Raw genomic sequence first — 21,238 nt, forward strand, 5'->3', positions numbered from 1 at the left:
TTGATGGAAGTGGTGCTGAGAACTGAACCTGGGTCCTGTGGAAGAGCAGCAAGTACTTTTAACCTCTGAGCCACCTCTCCATCTTCCCATGCATGCTTTTTAGTGGAATTTATTAACATTATAATCCAAGGATATTATTCTTACTGCCTGCCTCGCTGCACACCAAGGTAAGTTAGACAAATAATACAGTACATGTCCTTTGTAGAATGAAGAAATCTCTGGTTTACTAGAAGGAAATGTCACAATTTCTCTAACCAAAGAATAAAACTGACCCTGTTTTAGATTTTTATCAGGACTGAAACAATTGACACTCATAGAACAAAGAAAATATTCTTACAAACATAAAAATCACTTTGTAGCTAGCCACCAATATAACTAAATCCTACCTCTAGTGGATTATGTGGTCTGACTCTTGTCATAATAACATCTAGTAACAAAGTCTGTCCATATGCTAGTGTTCAATGGCCAAAGGCCCCATTTAATTAAGAAGATGGATTTGTGTACTAATGATTCAGGGTAAAGTTTGAGGACATACTATTGCTCAAATTTAAAAATCTTTCTGGCCTCATCACCATTTTTCTCTTCGAAGTACACCTATTTCTGCAACATATCTGGTCAAAAATATATTTATAAGACCAGATAGCTTTAAAAATGCAAAATCATAATATTATTTACCTCACATTCATATAATTCATGTCAGGATGATTCTCTTCAATTTTCAAAAGGCCTTCTTTAAAAAAGAAGTATTATTAATCTTGTGAAAATATGATGTTAAGATAAATGCACTTATCAGACATAGACATAGAAAAACACAGCCAGTGTAACTTAGGAGGAAAGTTATCTAGAAATAACCTAATGGGCCCCATCATGTGTGGTTTTCTATATTTTATTATTTGATGTAGTCATAAATCACAAGATGTGTACTCCTGGCTAAAACATCTTCTGGGAATAAAACTCATTCATTACAAAGTTAATGTTGAAAAGCACTTTGTAAATCAAATGAAGCAGAACCACGGAGACTTAAAGCCCTGCACGTCCACAAATCCCTAGGTCAACATTGCACACATCCAGAAGCTAAATTTCCACGATTGAAATGACAATTCTAGACAATGTTGAGATGTGTTTTGTAGAATGGCTGTTGTGTGCCAAGCTCTGTGACAGACTGTGCTCACACATTAAGCCTACTTTTCCTGTGCATTTATGAATAGAGGTCTTTTTTTAAAAGAGATATGGGCAGACTGTCCTTCAATCCCTTACCTACTGACAGCATAATCAAAATGATTGTATTTTGCTTGTCCTTGGTTGTTAATTTTCAGTTTCAGTACTCAGTTTCATAATGATACATCAAGAATAAAGAAAAATAGAAAAATAGAGATTGCTATTCTTCTTTCCTTAGTCTAACTACTGAGTGCTTTAAGTCAGGCATCATTATTTGAATTTTGAGTGACTGTATCATCTAAGTCTGATCAGGTGCAAGTCAGCGATAACATATGAGCTAGCAAAATAAAAGTTGAAGGGCCTAAATTTGCCTAGACGGTATTAAGGGTAAGTACTAGCAGCCAGTCATTACTCTAACCTCCTTCAGAAACCCTTTGCCATGCTTGCCCAGTTTCCCTTCCTATGAGCGATTTCATGTGAACACTTTGCTTATGACATGCCTGTTCAAGTTATCTTCACAAAGAGTTTTTATAGTTTCTCATAATATCTCTTCCACAAGAACTTTCCAAATTTGTTGACATGAACACAAATGTTAAAAGGTGACTTTCTAGTGATACCTTCTCTATAGCAAGATCTACCCATGGTCTATAACTAGTTACCAGAAAGATGAATTTCATAGAAAATGTTTCCTATTGGAATTATGTAAAGTGTCATAATGTGTACATAACTAACATCAATTAATTGTCTCCAGAATTCAATATGTCATTCTGCATTTGGTGTTCATGTATCTGTTCATTTTGAATCATTCTTGTATCATTTTGATATCAATAATAATACTTGGACTTTAAGCCTTAATTCATCAAAATCAGTGAATTCACTCAACAATCAGTTTATATTGATGGGGGAAGTCTTACATATGAGCCTTACTAGAAGCTAAAATGAAATGAAGGAAAAATTAAATTAACTTGTCCCATGGAAAGTGCCTGCATATGCAAATTTCCCATCGAAAGGGAGGAATCCCTGGCTCTGCTGCACGTTGTATCAAAAGTCAGGGAGCTGAGTGAGGTGGTTGTCCCTGAGTCCATCAGTCTTCCTCCAGGAGAGGTTGTTTTCCTTCTGCATTGAAGGACAGGTCATTTTCCTTCTCTTGTTGCCAATAACGTTGTGAGCTAAGACTTTCCACACCATATTTAACTTAAGAAACAAGTGAACAAGAACTTGTGATGGTAACTGGCTCGAAATCTAAACAGCTTTGCAAATATCTAAAAATGTTTTCTATGCATGAGACATTTACAAATTCCAAATCCCTTACTATAGGGGGCACTTCTACAAAACTCATGAAATGATGATTGTATCTAATTATTTAATTTCAGTATCCAAATTGAATGTGAGCAATGGAATTTGCCCCTTTAACTTGCTACCTTAAGAGAGGCTGACCATCCACTGGGTGAAGTCTCAGTTTCATCAAACATGTTCTGAGCTAGGACACCCCAGATTTCTGGGCCCTAACTATAAAACCTTGTCCCTTCTGTCATCTTCTAAGATTCAAGTGTGGTTTCTAACGTCAGGTGTGGGGAGGGTAGACTTATAAACTGAAAGCCCAATGATCTCTCACTCAACTAACACTTAATCTGAACATTACTGCATTTTAGCTTCTTCTGTGAATTATGGAATCACCAAAGGATCTCATTCTAAGCTGGACCTGCAGTGAATAATAAAGACACTTGGAAAGTTGAGCGCAACCTAAGATACGGGTGCCCGGGACAGAGAAGCTTCCTGAAAACTAAGAGTGACCGGGCAAGGAGTGTGAAAGAGTACAGAGGGAACCGGTGAGCAAGAACTGCAGTGAAAGCCAGTGAAAGCGCTGTCACCGCCATAAAAGTCAAAGATTAATGCTGTGAGACCTCCGCATTTCAGAGTGAAAAGCCAACACAGGGTACCCTGTACAAGAAATAGATGTCACTGCAGAAGGTTACTGTCCTGAGAAATAGAAAAGAAATTCTTCTTAAAAATTGCTAACTGAAGATCTTAGGTCTTTCACACATGATCTGTCCCAAAGCACACATTTTTGTCAACCCTGTGGAACAGAGTCTCTATCTCTCGTGTACCTTGCAACATGGATACATAGGTAGATATACCAAAACATGCACAAATTATACACTTGATCACATAAAATCACAGAGTTTAATTTTCAGACAGTTCAATAGAAGTATAATAAGGTTTCCAGGTCATGATGGACTCTGACCCATTAGTTGAATATAAGATCTTTACTAATTAGTAGTGGGATGGGTATGTACAAAATTCTCTTGAATCTCTCTTTTCTTTGAAACTTCCTTCCTGGATGTAACTTAAACAAAAAGTCACATAATTAATTTCAGGATGTAAATGCCTCACTTCGACTTGCTGTAAATCAGATTTAATTGCCCTATTTCTTGACCTAGTAGTTTTTACAAGTCTAAATTATATTAATTCTCCCCTTCCTTAATTGACTAATTCTCACATGTAGACACTGTGTTAAAACAGAAAAAATCTGTAAGTATTTGTTACAAAACAATGTGAAAAGGCTACAAAATTGCTTATCATTTCATGCATACTTTTATTTAACATTCACATATTCAACACTAAAGATAAACAAAGCTTTGTGAATCTTAAAACAGGGAGATTGATGTTTCTAATTCGTTAATATAGAGGTTGCCTTAGTAAACTCATGTCTGTTAGAGAGCATAAACCCACTATGAGTGTCCCCAACAACATACAGATAGCATTGTCATTCAGTAGGGAAATTCTGCATTAAAGCTGATACAGAATTTAAACTGAAAATTTTAAAGTTCAAACTTGAAATTTTTTACAAAGTGTGAAACAAAATGATGTAATAATGGCTCCACCTTAAAGCCACATAGAAATGACATTTTAGAAATTGTATATGATTAGTTGTATGGTGGCATGCAGTACAAAATAAAAGTGTATTTAGGAGTCAAGTAAGCAAAAGAAGAAAAAGGAAACATATGATGTTGATAGTGTCTTAGATGAAATTGAGATAATGATCATTTAAATGTTTATTGCCTGAACTGCTGAGGAAGGACTAACAGTTATTTTAGAAAAATATAATATTCAAGCAGCCTGAAAATCTCCAATTAATTTATTAGAGGAATGATGAATGGAGGTACATATTCATTTTTAAACAATTTTATATATCCTTTGAGGTATTCGCTAAGCAAAAAGAAAAGTACTAATATGATTTTTTTTCCATACTCTTGCTACCTTGGAATTTCCAAAGCTCTGAGCAGAACTGTTACCTCTGGAAATATTGCTGGATAATAAAAGCAGTAGCTGAGCCAAGGAACAAGGGTAACAAAACACAACAGGTTGATTTGTGAGCCCAGACTTGGGTTCTTCCCTAGTCGTTTCCATTCAAAAGGACTCCCCACTAACTCCTGGATATCACTCAGTGAAATGTGCCCCCTTAGGCTACATGGCATGCTAAGTCAACGCAACAACGAGGTTTGTTAAGATCTCTGTTCCCATGTTGTGCACTGAGTCTCTTTACATTTATTTAATTACAGGAGAAGGCTCTTATGGAAAGCTACTATTTTGTGTAGGCAAATCTCCCGTCTTCACCCTTCAATGTGAATGAACACTTGAATAATGCCAATAAAATTGAAAACAAGTTGATATAATCAATAGAAGGCAATAACAAGCAAGACAAACTAGAGGCTAGGTTCTTCTAAATGAGGCGCCTTCTATCTTCTCGGGCTCTCAGGAACCACTAATAGTAATAACCCTCTAGGGCACTGTAACTCTTCGGGAGGTAGCAGGCATTACACAAATCCAATACAATCAGTAATAGATGTAAAATATGGACTCGGTAGCCCCGATACAAAGAGCACTGGTGCCCAACAGGGTGTAATTATTGTCATCTTACAGTAGTGACCAGCTAGAGGAGGCCGAGGCCGTGCTTTGGCAAGTAAACAAAATCTGTGTATGAGAAGTCAAGTATAAAATGATTTTATTTTCAGGTCACTTAAAATTATATTCATCTTAACTGCAGTAAGTTAACAGATTAAAAGCTTATTATACATGCTCTATAACCAAGAGAAATGTTTTTACAATTACCCATTGTATGTATAGAATCTATTATAGTCAAGTTTCTAATTTCCATATGCCATTGTTCTAAGAATTCATCTTGTTAAGAAATAATTTGTATGAGTATATGTTGGTACAGAATATATATGTGTATATATAGGTATATGCATCCATATATGTCTATGTGCCTGTGTATGTGCGTTTTATAACATATATTAGTTTTTTTGAAAATTTCATGCAATGCTTTCATCATATTTGCCCCCTTCCCAACTCCTCCCAGATCCACCTCCACCTCCCATCTCTTAACCACTCAACTTTGTGTTCTCACTCCCACCACCCTCTTTGTTAACCTGTCAAGTCCAATTTGTCCTGCTTACATATTCTTGAATGTGTGACCTTCTACTGGAGAATGTTCTGCTTCACAAGGGCTACCATGTTCTCAGGGAAAGTTAACTCCGCCTATCCCAGCAGCTGTCAGTTGCTAGTAGCTTCTCCTGACAGCATGCGCAGAACCTGTGCAAACTCAAGCTAGACTGTGTTCAAGCATGAAGAGAGGAGGTAGGCACAAAGTCCCACACCTACCCAAGGAGCAAACTATATTTTAAGTTGACCCTAAAACATGGTATGTAAGTGATATTGCTATTGACAATAGTATGTTACAGGCACCTGCAGGTTACAAACACGGCATATAATCAACACCTGCAGTTTTATAAACAGAGGAAAGTTAAAGAGTTTAAGAAACACCCAAATCATTTTTAAAAGCCCAGTGATATAAAACAGAATACGTGCCGCTTCTTAGCAAACTGCTACATGTGGAAAAACCATCAACAGCTTGGTAGAGAGATTAAAAACCTCTGTCCCATAGGAAAACATCTGCCTGATTAAGTTGTTCACAGAATCTGGAATCTGACTCATTTTGCAGATAGTTTCCTGTATAGTGAAAGAACAGAGGCATGAGCCAAAAACCCAGTGCAAAGCCAAAAAGACAAAACAAAATAAAAAACCCATCTCAGTGGCAAAATAGGGCCTGGAGATGGTTCTTTTCAGCTGCCTCAGCCCTTTGCTATGTTGGAGGGACACAGGAGTGAAGAAAGCTTACATCACCCTCAGAACAGTTATGGACTCTGCACTCTTCATCCAGTGCTCTGGATCCTTTGTTTACATTTGAATCTGTTCAACTGAATCATTGCAGAAAACAGACAAGGATTGTGGAAAGACAGATGATAAACATTCTTTACTCAAATCGACAGTCCATAGTATAGGATGATGACAAACTAGATCTCTTTGCATTGTATATACAGTTGGAAGGTTGAGAGTGTTCCCGATAATGTTAATAACTCTGGGGTTCCACAGATTAGAAGCTCTTCAGGATGGAGCGGTCTTCACAGTTTCTAGTCTGCATTTGTGTGGAATCTGTTGGCAGATCTGACTAGGAGCAGCAAGTGTGGTTCAGTAAGCAGCTCCCGGGTGATGCTGTGGTGCATGCATGGACCACAGTATGTTGCATTGTCTTGCACTCACTCTAGTTGTGGAACTGGCCATCTGTATTTTCAGACCCCATCACAATTCAATTCTTCTGACAGCTTATGTCACATAAAAGAGCCTTAGCAAAAGTGGAGAAATTTTCATTAAAATTGAATCTTGGAATCCTTTTGTAATGTAGTTTCAGAAACCAAGCCCACAAATACTGATTTTCAAGCTCCAGGTTTTCGGCACACTAGGTTATCTCCAATTATCTCCAAGGGTGATATAACAGTTTCACAAAATTAATTTTACTCCATTTTAATTTACCAAGGTTCACATTTGGAAAATGAATGCAGAATTTGTTGGTTGAAGTGAAAGTAAAGAAAAGCTGAATCCATTAACTCTGCTCCTGTAACCTAAAGCTCTTTGCTTAATTTTCTTAAATTCATTAAGGATTTTGCTTTTAACTTGGACCTTCTGCCTCTTTCTAATAGAGTGGCAAAATGCTATGGTCAAGTCACAAACTATTTATGGAAGGGTAATTATAAATATGCAAAGGCTTTGCTGAACCCAGTAACAGGCAGTGGCACGGGGCCTCCATCACTGTGTGGTTAAGGAGATGGATGACTTACATGTCCTTCCCTTTAGTAACATATTAGCTTCCCAAATGAGTTATTGAAAATGTAAATGATACCTCTTAAATACTGATGAGTTATCTCCATTTATCTTCAGGTTGGTTGTAATTATTTTTAAAAGAATATGTGTATTTTTTTCTAAGTGGCAGAATATCTCTCAGAAAACAAGCATGTAACAGAATTTCTAACAGTCACTACAAGAAAAAAAAAGTCTTGCTTAAAGTATAGGAGAAAATACTCAATAATTTCCCTCAATGTGTTGATAAAGCAAGTTATGAATTTCTAATTTATTGTCTATTTTATAAATCAGACAAGGCAAAACAAATATGCCTATGATACTTGTATACTGAGCAGAGTCCCCTTTGAAAAATGTTTACATACTCAAATGGGAGACAAGCTAGTTTATATGTAAAGGTGTATTTTTAAACGTCAAGTTTCCTGACATTATTTTTACAATAGCAATGTAAAACAGAATAGTTATTCCTGTGCATCAGAAAATACTAGAAAGCTTTTGGTAGGCCAGGGAACGTCTCATGGATTCTCTCAATGAGAAAGACGCAAGTGAAGAGTAACAAATTAACAAGGTAGGAGACAGGGACCAAATGTGAACATCCCACCTCACTAGAGTCAAGGCTGTAGAGTGGGCAGAGGAGAGATGTTTCAGGGAAAGAACAGCAGTGCAAATACGCAAAGCAATAGAACTGGAAGTGAGTAATGGGACAGTGCCGTCTTAGCAATGGCCTTTAGTCAGGTATGACTGAAGGGACAAAGAATACAGGCAAGGGGTATATGTTAAGTAATGTAGTAGAGGGGAATTCAAGATTCTAGTTTGGAAAAAAAAATCATGGAAGAAGTAAAAATGTATTGGGGAAAGCAGTAAGAGTTTTTATTTAAAAAGTACAACGATCAAAAGTAAAGAAGAGCAAACCATCACACTAAGAAGCAAAACCATCACAAATACGAACCAGCAGAATTTCTTTGCTATCACTTGAATAGGAAACTATTCTGTCTCATGTGTATGTGTGTTTGTGCATATCATTTCTACATGTGGTTTGGGAGAGAAATACAATATACAATACTCACACCACTTAGCTGCCTAGAAAGCAAGGGCCATAAGGAGATGAAAAGCCACACAACTGCATATAACTTCTCAGTTCACAGATCCTTTTGACTTTTCAAAAAAGAAAAGTGAATGAAAAAAAATTTGGTGAAATGTGCCTAATGTATTCAACAGCACTGCATCTGTATTTTCTTGCTATTTCAGTTTTTAACAGATATTTAAAGAGGATCAGCCGTGCACAAACCAATGTAAATGTCACAGCCAGAGTAAATATGGCTAAGAGTGCCAATATCTCCCCAAGTACCACAAAGACCTGAGCATCTGCCCTGCCCTTCTCAAACCCTCGTTCCCTTGAAAACCAAGGGACCCAGGGAAATCACAGCATGGTTTCAAACAGCAATAAAACTGCATTATCCTTGGCTAAAAGAAATATGAATTATAGGTTGACAAGAAAAAGTAGATTTTTTTTCCCCAAAAGTACAGTTTCCACTGTATTTGTTATCCTATTCTATAAAAATTTCCAAATAAGGACTTCACAGTACAGCTGTCGGAGTTCAAAAAGATGTAATCAAACCAGGTGTTGATTGCAGAAGAGGAAAGTAGAGAGGAGGAGGAGAGGCCTGCTTCATCTTTCCCTGGTGGTAGACTTTCAGAAAGAGATGCAGACATTTTCACAATTCATTACAGAGCCCAATGGCTTTTACATGTCCCAACACATGCTCCATTCAAGTGAATACATTGTGATTGTTATAATTAAGCTCCTACCTGAAATTTTAGCATGCTCTGGAACAAACGGCACCCATTGGTCTTTGCAGTCCCTGCTCAGCACGGATCCAGGGCCCTTGGGCATATTGGCATAACACGAAACCTCACCCAGCAAAGGCACATAGCCGCCGGAGGAGCATGTAGGCAGCTCCTCTTTCCACTTGGACATCTCTTTCCAATGGGGAGAAATTAATGAGAAAATAAAGCCACCAAAGAAATAAATTTAATGGCATCTCGATGTCTGCGGTACACACTGAGCAAGAGAGTGAACATCAAATTTGTTTGACAAAAGGCACGGTGGATGGAATTATCATGGTGATGTTTTCACATACACTATACACGAGGGCCTAACTTTCCTACACTGTAGAAAAATGTATATATCTCAAGAAAAGCAAGACTATTACATCCAACGGGAACAGGTTGATTAATTGCCCCAAGCAAAAAGAAAAAAAATGTCAGAAGGAAGCAAACGCCATCAGACTGGACCAGTTTAAGAACCGTTGCCTGAAGAATATAGGGCAGAAAACTCATTAGCATATTATGACTTGAGAGTAGACGTGACAAATTATATTTTCAGCAGTCATCAGTTAAAAATGGTGCAGGCTAATAGTGGTATCGAAAACCAAGGCTTCAACGGAACCTAGCACCATATTTCATTTTACCAAATAAAAGCTAAATAATAATGCCCAAATTGGGTCAATGCAGAGAAAATAGTTTTTAAATGATAACAAAGCATTAAATCTCCATCTTTTCAACTAAACTGAAAATTTGTGATCAAATAGCATCAACTTTTTATTATCAAAGTTAGTCAGACAGCAATCTATAGGCACTTTAAAAGTTTTTTATTGAAATTCCCTCTTTAAAAGTATCATCATATTTTGTGCAATGTTCAGAATTGAGAAGTTGCCCTGTTTCTCTTTTATTTCAAGGCAAGTGGTTCTCTTCCACAATTAAAGGCACCAGACAGAGCAGGATTACTGGCTACAACAGCAGATCTGTTTATCCCCTTTGAACATACAGATGTTAAATGGCCATACCTCCCGAGTACATGCCTGCCGCAACTCATGTTTCACTTTCCAAATACGCTGGTTTAAAACAGAGCAGCCTGCACTTTTGATAACATCTGCTACAACAAATAACAAAAAAAGTGTGAAGTCTGATGAATGTTTAAACAGAACATTTTTTATGGATCAGCTAAATCTTTTCTGCTTTTTAATTAAAAGTAAAGAAAATGGAACTTAATTATCCTGTAAAGATTAGCTTGTGGGCATCTTCCTGTAAATTACTTCTAATTGAAAGCAAATTGTCAAGTGACATTCAAAGTACCGTCCTTTAAAACACAGCTGTTCACTGCTGATTTCACTGCAACTCAGTGTTTTCTTGTTACAATATGGCATATTTGAATATTTTAACAATTTCACTGGTTTTGTATAGATTTCCATTTAACATATCTTAATCACATTTCTTGGTGTAACAAAAAGTTAGACTAGTATCCTAAAGTTGTTTTCAGCATCATGAACTAGCTTATGAGCATTTTCTACTGAACTCCGTCTTACACTCTGCTTAAGGCAGGGCCCATCTGAACTCAGCGGTCTAGGAAATGGGTGATTGACTCCAGGTTGCTGTCGCAGCCCAGCACTTCATGATGCCTTGTGTAATAAAGCCACACCTAAGGATTTTAAAGATGTAAATGTTCAGGTAAATTAAAATCAACAGCTACAAATAGGCAGTTGCCCAAAATTTAACACACACACACACACACACACACACACACACACAAACACAATCTTTCCAGTCCTTTAATATATATCTATATATTAATATAGTTGAAGAACTATTCTGGAAAGTGCTCAGCAGTTCAGAGCACTCTCTGCTTTTCTTGCTCTTCCTGAGGACCTGGGGTCAGTTCCCAGCACCTACACAGTGGTTCACAACCATCTGTATCTCAAGTTCCAGCAGATTTGATGTCCTTTCGTGGCCTCTGTGGGCACCAGGCATGTATGTGCTACACATGTACACCTGCAGGCAAAATACCCATACACATAAAAGAAAACAAATCTAAAATATCCATTTTTAAATTCCTGCACAATCTAAAGTCAGATAAAATAAATTCCAATTCCTGCCTTTAATGTGAACACTGATCACAAGAAAATCAACAAACGTGTATACATTTGCTACTACTGATACATTTCCGATTCTACCTGTTTAGACATCTATCTTCCATCAACGACTATTGATTGACTATCACTGCTTAGCATTGTGTCAGCACCAGAAACAAAAAAAATAAAATCCCAGGTCTAATGAAACTTACACTTTGTTTAAAAAGGAAAAGAAAAACCTGGAAAGTTTTGGATGACAGGAACCATTTGCGTTTCTGACATACATTACTTAAGAACACCTTGCCTGTTGGGGCTTGAAAGATGGCTCAACAGTGTGGAGCACTGGCTGCTTTCCATTGGTCTTAGATTCAATTCCCAGCACCCACATGGTTAAAAGGCCCCCATAACTCCAGGTGCGGTACCTTTGATGCCCTCCCCTGGCCTCACATGGCATTGCACATATGCAGGAGATATACAGACATACACTTAGATCAAATATCCATACACGTTAAATAATAAAAATTAAAAACAACAGCAAAAATCTTGCCTGCATAGAGTGTTTATTTCAGTCGGTGCTTTGAGGAAATGTTTCTCAGAATATGTTGATAACCAGTGACAGAGGAAAGGGTACTATTATGCACGAGGTAATCAAAGAAGGCCTCTCCAGGGAGATGACATCTAAACAAACCTGAGTAATTTTGATAATGAGACAAAGACATGAACACACACACTATGAGAGAGCAATGGAGCCTGCATGGGACCGACCTAGGCCCTCTGACTGTGGGTGAAAGCTGCGTGGCTTAATGTATTGGTAGGTCCCCTGGCAATGGGACCAGAACTTACCCTGGGTACACAAACTGGTCTTTTAAATCCTATTCCCTATGGTGGGATGCCTTACTCAACCTTGATGCAGGAGGGAGGGGCTAGGTGTAGCCCCAACATGGTATAACAGCCTGTGTTGACTACCCAAGGGAGGCCTTACTCTCTATGAGGAGGGGATGGGGTGAGATGGGAGTATGTGGGGGGACCGGGAGAAGAGAAGGGAACAGGAATGGTTTGGTATGTAAAAGGAAAGAGTATCTATTTGTAATAAAAAAAAATTATATATACAAATTTTTTTTTAAATGAGAAAAAATAAGAAAAAGAATTCTTCCAGAAAATGAGGGGGCTCCAGAAAAACATAACGTAGATTTGGTAGTTTTGATTTTGGTTCCTAGATTTTTTTCCACTCTAAAAATTGGTATGAGAAAGAGCAGAGACAGGAAGGTGGATAGCAATGACCCATGGCACCTAACGTTTTCTACTTTTCCTCAGAAAGTCACATGACTCAGCACACAAACTTTTGCTGTCTGGGTAAGTAAAATATATTCTCCAGCTATGCATTTAACTCAATCTCTTTATTTGACTTATTTTAGCGAGTATTGCATGAATGCTATGCTCTATAATGAAATAATATATGAATTGCTCTAACTCATTGGCATAAATATGTACATAGCTAAATATGTAGGCAGACACACACATAAGGTTTAAATACAAACATCCCATTGTGTTTCATTCTTTAAACAGAGAAACATTCTATATGGGGGCAGAATAATTTTTTGTTTTTGAGGAAGGCCCATCACCCACCTAACTTGTTTGTGCTATATAGTATGATACCTTGTATTTGTTCATTTTTAATTTTGCGATTATAACTACAAACTTCCCTTCCCTTTTCCCCCTCCAATCCCTCCCATATACTCCTCCACTCTCCTTCAAATTCATAGCCTCTTTTTGCACTAATTATTATTGCATGTATGCAGCTATATGCTTATACATATATTCTCAAATATACCCTGCTCAGTACTTAGAATGTTACTTGCATATATGTTTTAAGAACTGACCATTTGTCACTGGGCAACCAATTGGTGAGCTCTTCCCTGGGGAAGAGCAACTCTTCCAATCCTAGCTTCCTCAGTTACCTATAGTTCTTTGTATAAAGTTGAGGCTTCGTAGGCTTTTCCCCAACTTTTTGCCATGTATGTTCATGGGTGTTGTCCTTGTTCAGGTCACATTTGGGCAGTCATGTTGGTGAGACTTTATGGGTATAATTTTGATATTACTAGGAGACAGTCTCGCAGCAAACTCCTGAGTCTCTACTTCCTGTAATCTTTCCACGCCCTGTTGCTCAACATTTCCTAGCTTTAAGTGCAGGAGATGTATTCATTGGACTGGGATTCACAACTGCATTTTGATGGGCTATGGTTTCTGTAGTGGTCCCCATCTCCCATCTCAAAGAGAGAACTACCTCTTCAACATTGTTTGAAGCTTGCTTTTCATGGCAAGATTCATGGAGATTGAGCCAGGCATATCAACATGTGTCTTTAATCGCAGCACTCAGAGGCAATGGCAGATAGATATCTGTGAGTTTGAAACCAGGCTGATCTACATATCCAGTTTTGGGACAGCCAGAGCTACATAATGGAAAGACCCTGTCTCAAAAAAAAAAATTCTTGGAGCCTTTCTAAGAAAAGATAGCCGCAAGGCACATCTTGAAGTCTAACTCTTGCCTGTCTACTCAGGCAATATGCTCGAGCATATCCAGTTGATAAACAGTAAAAGTAAAAGAAACACAGAAAAAAGAAAACCTTGTAAAATTTTACCTCCCTTTAAAAGAAGGGAAAAAGTAAAACACATAAATAGATATTGCCTGGACTTGGTTTTTAGCTCCAGTCACACATTTCCCTAGTGATGAAATTATATTGGATCCTGTGTTGCCAGTGTCATAAATACCATTAATTATCCTTTTTAATGTACAGAAGTTGCTCTGATAATAATGGAAATTGTCATTTAGAATGTCACTATCTAGGAAATGCATACTTTAATGCACATGATAAAAGAAAGCAAAATTTCATAAGATATTTACAAGTTGATATCCAGTTTTGCCAGCACCATTTGTTGAAGATGCTTTCTTTTTTCCATCCTGAGTGAGGTATCCCAGACTCAGAAAGACAAACATGGTATGTACTCACTCATAACAGGATACTAGATGTGGAACAAGGATGACTGGACTGCTACTCACATCACCAGGGAGGCTACCTGGAAATCAGGACCCCAAGAAAGACACAGGGATCGCCCAATGACAGAGAAATGGAATGAGATCTACATGAACAGCCTGGACAGGAGTGGGGGTAGTGAAGGACGAGGGTCGAGGGAAAGAGAGCTTGGGTGAGTGGGAGATTCCAGCTGGATCAACAACAGAGAGGGAGAACAAGGAATAGGAGACCATGGTAAATGAAGACCACATGAGAACAGGAAGAAACAAAGTGCTAGAGAGGCCCACAGAAATCCACAAAGATACCTTCACAATAGACTGCTGGCAATGGTCGAGAGACAGTCCGAATTGACCTACTCTGGTGATGGGATGGCCAAACACCCTAATTGTCGTGCTAGAAACCTCATCCAACTACTGAGGGATCTGGATGCAGAGATCATGACTAGGCCCCAGGTGGATCTCTGGGAGTCCAATTAGTGAGAATGAGGAGGGTTTATATGAGAGAGAATTGTTGAGACCAAGGTCGGATAAAGCACAGAGACAAATAGCCAAACAAACGGAAACACATGAAATATGAACCAATGGCTGAGGGGTCACCAACTGGATCAGGCCCTCTGAGTGGGTGAGACAGTTGATTGGCCTGATCTGTTTGGGAGGCATCCAGGCACTGGCATTGGGTCCTGTGCTCATTGCATGAGTCGGCTGTTTGAAACCTGGGGCCTATGCAGGGTAGCTTGGCTCGGCCTGGGAGGAGGGGACTGGACCTACCTGGACTGAGTCCACCAGGTTGATCTCAGTCTGTGGGGAAGGCTTTGCCCTGGAGGAGATTGGAATGGGAGGCGGGCTGGGGGGAAGGTGAGGGGGGCGTGAGGGGGGAGAACAAGGGAATCTGTGCCTGTATGTAGAACTTAATTGTATTGCAAAATAAAAATTAAAAAAAAAAAGATATTTACAAGTTGCCAAATGAATCTTCTATTACATGTACAAAATTAAATGTTGATACTCACTAAGTAACACTGAGCCCAAGCAGAAATACACAAAGTCAATACAGCACTACTATATATTTGAAGTTTATTCTGAAACTTGGTGCACAAAGTTTAGGACATGAAGTACTACTTAGATGTGATAAAATATTGTCTAAATCATTCTTTCTCACTTTATAATGCAATCATACGCAGGGCTTGGCAAACCATTACTTCCTGAGACCCAGCTCTTAGGTGTCTGATGAGTGTGTGTGTGTGTGTGTGTGTGTGTGTGTGTGTGTGTGTGTTTCTAAGAATGGAATTTAAGAACCTGGTATTCTACCACTGTGCTACATCGTTACACCAAGATTGTGAATCTTTTATTATGCAATTTTAGTTTAGGAATCTTCATTTCTAAAATGTTCCCAAGGGATACTGACGCTACCGTGAATCAGGAAAATGGCAATACTGTTAGTTTAATAAATTATCCATCAATGAAATATTACAATTAGCCTTTAACATAAAAGAAAACATTTTTATCCGAAGGAGGAATTGGCCCCATATCTTTTCATTATCAGAGTTTCGAATATATGTGATAAAGAAGAAAAATATTTTTTTCAGAAGGGAAAAAATCCAATTCTATGAAATAATTCATAACTCATTATTCACATTTGCAATGATCTGTATAAGACATGTTAAATTAATAAAATGGAAACAATATCCTGACAGTTCTGATCCACTAAAAGGATTCCAGGAGAAGAGCTTTCAAGTACCCAGTTGAATTTGTACCTAAATACCCTAATAAATTCAGACGTATATTTCACTAACTTAAAATGCTACCTAATCTCAACATTAGGATAAACATGATTCTACATTGATCCTCTAAAAGTCAACAAAAATTGTACTGAAATTTGGATGAGAATACTAAAGTCAAGGTAATCATTTCTTCCTCTGCTCAGTATCCATAAGAAATTAGAGTTGTTGGCCATGTTTTCTCTCTCTCACCCCACCCCCCGAGAAGGCTGTTCTTCCCTTGCTTCCTATGAATAATCTTCCATTTTGTCTAACTTTCAACCCAAGATTCAAGTCAATACCTAGCTTTTTTACTTTATCCTGAAGTACTCACTCCCATCAATTATACAGCACTTCCTTGTATGACTTTTTTTTTTCAATGCTCAACTACTGAATAAAAAAAAAGATAAAGAAAACCTTAGAATGGACTCTACAGTTCATTTCTGACCCCAGAGCTCCGGAAGCAAAATTTCAATTTAACTACTGGGTCCTTCTTCATTTCTAGATCCAACCACGGCCCAGGAAGTGATCATTATCCAGCAGAAATGCTTCAGCACACCCCAGAGATTATGGCTTGACCATCTCACCTCTGTTCATAGCTTATACCCTAGTTACTCACTGTTGCATTTTGACAGCCCAAACCTTCCTCTTCCAAGCTTCATAGCCTCTCCCCATCAATCTGTCCAAGACAACTGTATCTTCTACCTTCTTTCTTTAAGCTATCTTTCTATAATATTCTCCCATTTCAAAACTCAAAAATGAAGCTGCTGGTATGATACACTGTTCTGCATAATACTCTCCCATGTTAAAGAGCCAACCTTGACTCCCATAGTCATGCAGCCCTTATCCCTAATACAAATAATTTTATGATGGAGGAAAAAAGAACATTTGATGCTGGAACTGATAAATTCAAGAATTTCAAAGGAGAAGGAATTCTAAAAGTCTAATGTCAAATCTGTATTTTGTTTCCTCATCTTCTTCTCTACCGTCATCTCAAAGAGAGTAAAAAAGCCTTTTGTCCATTAATATTCCCGTTTAAACGGTATCCTTCAAGAATTAAATGATGGCATGCCACAATTTAGTCATTGGGCTGTAGGTTACAAAATCAGATCCTAATCATGTGCTTTATACTAGATTCTTGAAATAAATGGCAGCAAATCAGATGAGGACCTACAGAGTGGAAATGAAAAAATTAAGAAAATCATGTGTAAATTTGGAAATATTTATTTTTATAAGTAGAGAAAATGATGTGAAAACACATCCACATAAACACACACACATAAGTATATGTAACCAGTGTGAACTTCAGTATCTGTGTTTAGTGTCTGTAGCATCGATACACAACAAATAAGGGCTTCTGTATCTTCTATGCTTCCAACATTATAGCGACACAATGTATGTAACAAGCTTTTCAATGGAGGATGATGAAAAGGCATTTAATTATCCTACATACATTATGTTCTTTTAAAAATGAACATAAACTCTTATTGAGAATTTCAGAAGAGGTTGTAATAAACAGTGTTTCTGGATAAACATCAGTTAAGTTCAATTAATCAAAACTCTTTGTGGTGCATTCCACGTTCTACCTTGCATTGAGAAGGAGGATACCAAGGAGCAGATGGGCTTCGCTGCCACTTTCTTTGTCACAGGGTTTGTATATAATTACAGACCACATTTCTCAGGGCTCTCAGAACTGCATGGGAATTGAGGAGCTGAAATCCTGATCATTCCCTTGAAAAGGAATGTCTTCCAGCTATTTTTCTTTCTTATAATATTGCATTTTTATATGGATCTAACTATGAGTAAATAAAAGCCACAATACCACAATGACTGACTTACTCTCTCATTTCCTATTTCTGGCATAAAATAATCAGTTCCCATTAATGCAGTCAGAGACTTTGCATGTCTACCAAACAATAGTCGAATGTATATTTGGGCGATTTCAACCCATGCTCCGTGAGCTCATTCATCATCTTTTTCCGTTACCCTATAACAGTTCTTTGGAACTGAGAAAGAAGATAAATGGATCCCTGAGTAACAAATATTTACAAACCTTTTGAAAATGCTTTTTAAATAGGAAGAAAATACTCCATTATCTATGCTGATCACAGGAGAACTCACAACCCAGGGTCACGTGATGTGTACTGTTCAATCTCATAATCATTCAGAAGTAAAATCAAATAATTTGGAATTTCAAACTTATAAATGAAATTCTAAACCCTAGTTATGTTTTTACCTGCTACAAAGGGAGGCGCTAACTTGCAGTTTTCAAATGAATTATCTAATATGTGAATTTCCTACTGATGTCTCTATTGGTTTACTATTGTTGCTTCCACACCTGAAAGACACTGTCCTTGAAAAAACTAGAAGATAAATGCACAAACATCAATGATCCTTGGCTTCACCAACACGGCACATGTTAATTGACAATATACTTCTCTTCACTATAATAAGAAACACTTCTCCTAAATGCAAAATAAATAAAATAAACAATAGCCTGTAGTTTTCACTTTGACACTACAGAAAAAAGGTCACAGACAGATAAATAATTAAACAAATAGCATTTTGATCATAGCTAGCAATAATGAAAATCTGATTTCTGTCATATGATGAAACACCGGAGAAGTTAAAGTCTCTTTACTTGATTCCTAAGAAGAGTAATTCAGATCCCCAAATCCTAAGTTTTGGCTTATCATGTAAATGTCTTCATTAAAGAAAACAATACATGACAGTGCAAAACATGGAGCATTCAACATTATATTAATATAAATAGTACACCTTTAATATTACCTTTGCAATTTGTTAACTATTTTCCTGGCTTTTACTGTATAATCACTCATTTGTCCAACAGGGTATTATGTGACTTGGGATGATCACCAAAATCTAACAAATTGCATAAAAAAGAGAAGCTGCAATTTGATTCTTCATCACTTGATCCTGTACCCATATTTTAAATATCATGCACTCAACCTTTCAATGTCCTCATCATTACAGAAAATCATCATTGTTGCATTAAGATGATTTATTAGCATAGCCTAGGACTTACACATCATCTTTAGAATGTTGTCCTTTTATCATTTTTGTTTTCTTTGTTGTTATCCTTAGTATGGGAAAAATATATAAAGGCTGCAATAGCTTTCTTGAAAAAAATGAATGATAAAGACAAGCTACTAATTTGAAATTTAAGCACCATGAACAGACTGGAGAGGACGTAAAACTAAAACAGTAAGAAAACATAATGGAATGGAAATTGCTCAAAGTACCTGTGTGATAGGACAGTGCCCTCTGACACATGCCATGTCTCTGAATGAAGCAGGAGTGTATCATATGACACTTTGGGGGTTGTGTGGGTCACTGTTCATTCAGGATGCCTCTCTCCCTCCTGCACCTGCTACATACTAATAAGTGTTATAACCTTTACTCATCGGATTTGAAACATAACCTCATGATGACAAGAGAAACACAATACACTGAACTGGAGCCCTGAGTGTGTTTTTACACAGTTCGTATTGAATATGCATTTTTTCTATTAAGTTTTTGGACCTATCTTATTAACTTCACATAATTAAAGTAAGGTAATATGAGGCTACACCAACACTCGAGTAAATTTCATAAGCCATGAAAAGGTAAAGCTTTTCTTGACCCCAATGCCTGGGAATTCTATGTTCCATATAGGCTATTAATTCATATAGGTATAGTATATATTTTAAATTAAAAAGAATAGTTACATTTAGATAAAATATGTACTATAAAATATATAGAAATATTTTGTGAAAATTCTTCTATCTGATACTGAAGAATTTTTCAAGGGAGTCAAGAATATGTAACATGACACACTTGCCCATCAAAAGCCCCACATTTATTACTCCTGTGGCTCTTCAAGAGAAACTCTATGCTATGCTTCTGTGACAAATCACTCTGCACCATTCTATATACATCTAGTTCTTTAGACTGAAAGCCCTGTGAGGGCAGGAACGATGGGTCACATGATGGACTAGCACCAGTTTTTACTCATCATACTTTTGAGGAAGTACTGTCTTCCACCTGCATAACTCCTTCTTATTCATTAGCAGATCCTCCTCTTTAGCACATTTACTCCACGGATGGAGGAAATAGAGCAATATTTACACCATAAAATGGAGGAACAAAAACTGAATCTTCCAAACCAACTGCAAATCCTGGCTCTGTCCATTGTATTGTAAACCAAAAGGACGTTTCCAAACTGGGGCTAACTCTCTCTGTCTTACATTGTATTGTAAACCAAAAGGACGTTTCCAAACTGGGGCTAACTCTCTCTGTCTTACATTGTATTGTAAACCAAAAGGACGTTTCCAAACTGGGGCTAACTCTCTCTGTCTTACATTGTATTGTAAACCAAAACGACGTTTCCAAACTGGGGCTAACTCTCTCTGTCTTACATTAGGAATGGATTACACTGATTAATGTTGTAAGAAAAAGCTATGAAGTAGCTGACAGGATCCCCAGCACTTGGAGGGTTCACAACAAGTTTTCTTGTTTTCTAGAGGCACTATGACTCATTTGAATATATTTATCTTAAGTGTCTATTACCGATATCTACCCATATACCAAGTGAAGAAAACAAATACTTGCTGTTTTCTTCTTGTATTAATTTGAAACACATGTGCAAGGGAACATTTCAAGAATTAAATTTATCCATTTACATACTAGAAAAATCTAGGTCATAAAAATATTACCTGTCTACCTTTTTATTGTGAGTTCAATAGGAATAATCTAAGCTCTTTTTAATTTTGGACACAAGATATCTGCACAGCACATATTTGTTAAAAAGGTTAAATATTAAAGGGGCTAGATACGTAGCTCAATGGTAGAGTACTTACCTAGCCTACTCAAGTTCCTGGTTTCGATCCCCAGTGCCACAAAATAAATAAATAAATTAGAGAAAAAGGAATAGTTGGAAATATATATGTTATTGCAATAACTAAATTTAATAGATCTTATATTCCATAAAGTGACATATTCACCCTTGGATAGTTAGAAACATATGTACATGTTTCAAAACACAAAGCATTCTGGATGGTAGCAACATTGCTACGGGATTTTTGAACTGCCAACTCCTCTATTACATGAATCTTAATTATAGAAACCCGAAGAAGGGAAGCAGAATAGATCTGTTATTCTCTTCCATGCAACCTGTGCTTGGACAAGCT

General features: G+C 37.3%; 1 protein-coding gene and 1 long non-coding RNA gene across 2 annotated transcripts in view; both read right to left on the reverse strand.

The window, feature by feature from the left end:
- Nucleotides 1–21,238, reverse strand: part of Zfpm2 (zinc finger protein, FOG family member 2) — a 439,361-nt gene that overhangs the window by 389,828 nt on the left and 28,295 nt on the right. The gene's annotated exons all lie outside the window — the stretch shown is intronic.
- Nucleotides 6,448–21,238, reverse strand: part of LOC131897227 (uncharacterized) — a 42,198-nt gene continuing 27,407 nt past the window's right edge. Inside the window, exon 2 of the long non-coding RNA XR_009375597.1 lies at nucleotides 6,448–6,844. This is a non-coding gene — a long non-coding RNA (uncharacterized LOC131897227). The remainder of the gene's footprint in view (nucleotides 6,845–21,238) is intronic.

This window comes from Peromyscus eremicus, chromosome 20, assembly GCF_949786415.1.
Source record: "Peromyscus eremicus chromosome 20, PerEre_H2_v1, whole genome shotgun sequence".
In the NCBI taxonomy this organism is placed as follows: domain Eukaryota; kingdom Metazoa; phylum Chordata; class Mammalia; order Rodentia; family Cricetidae; genus Peromyscus; species Peromyscus eremicus.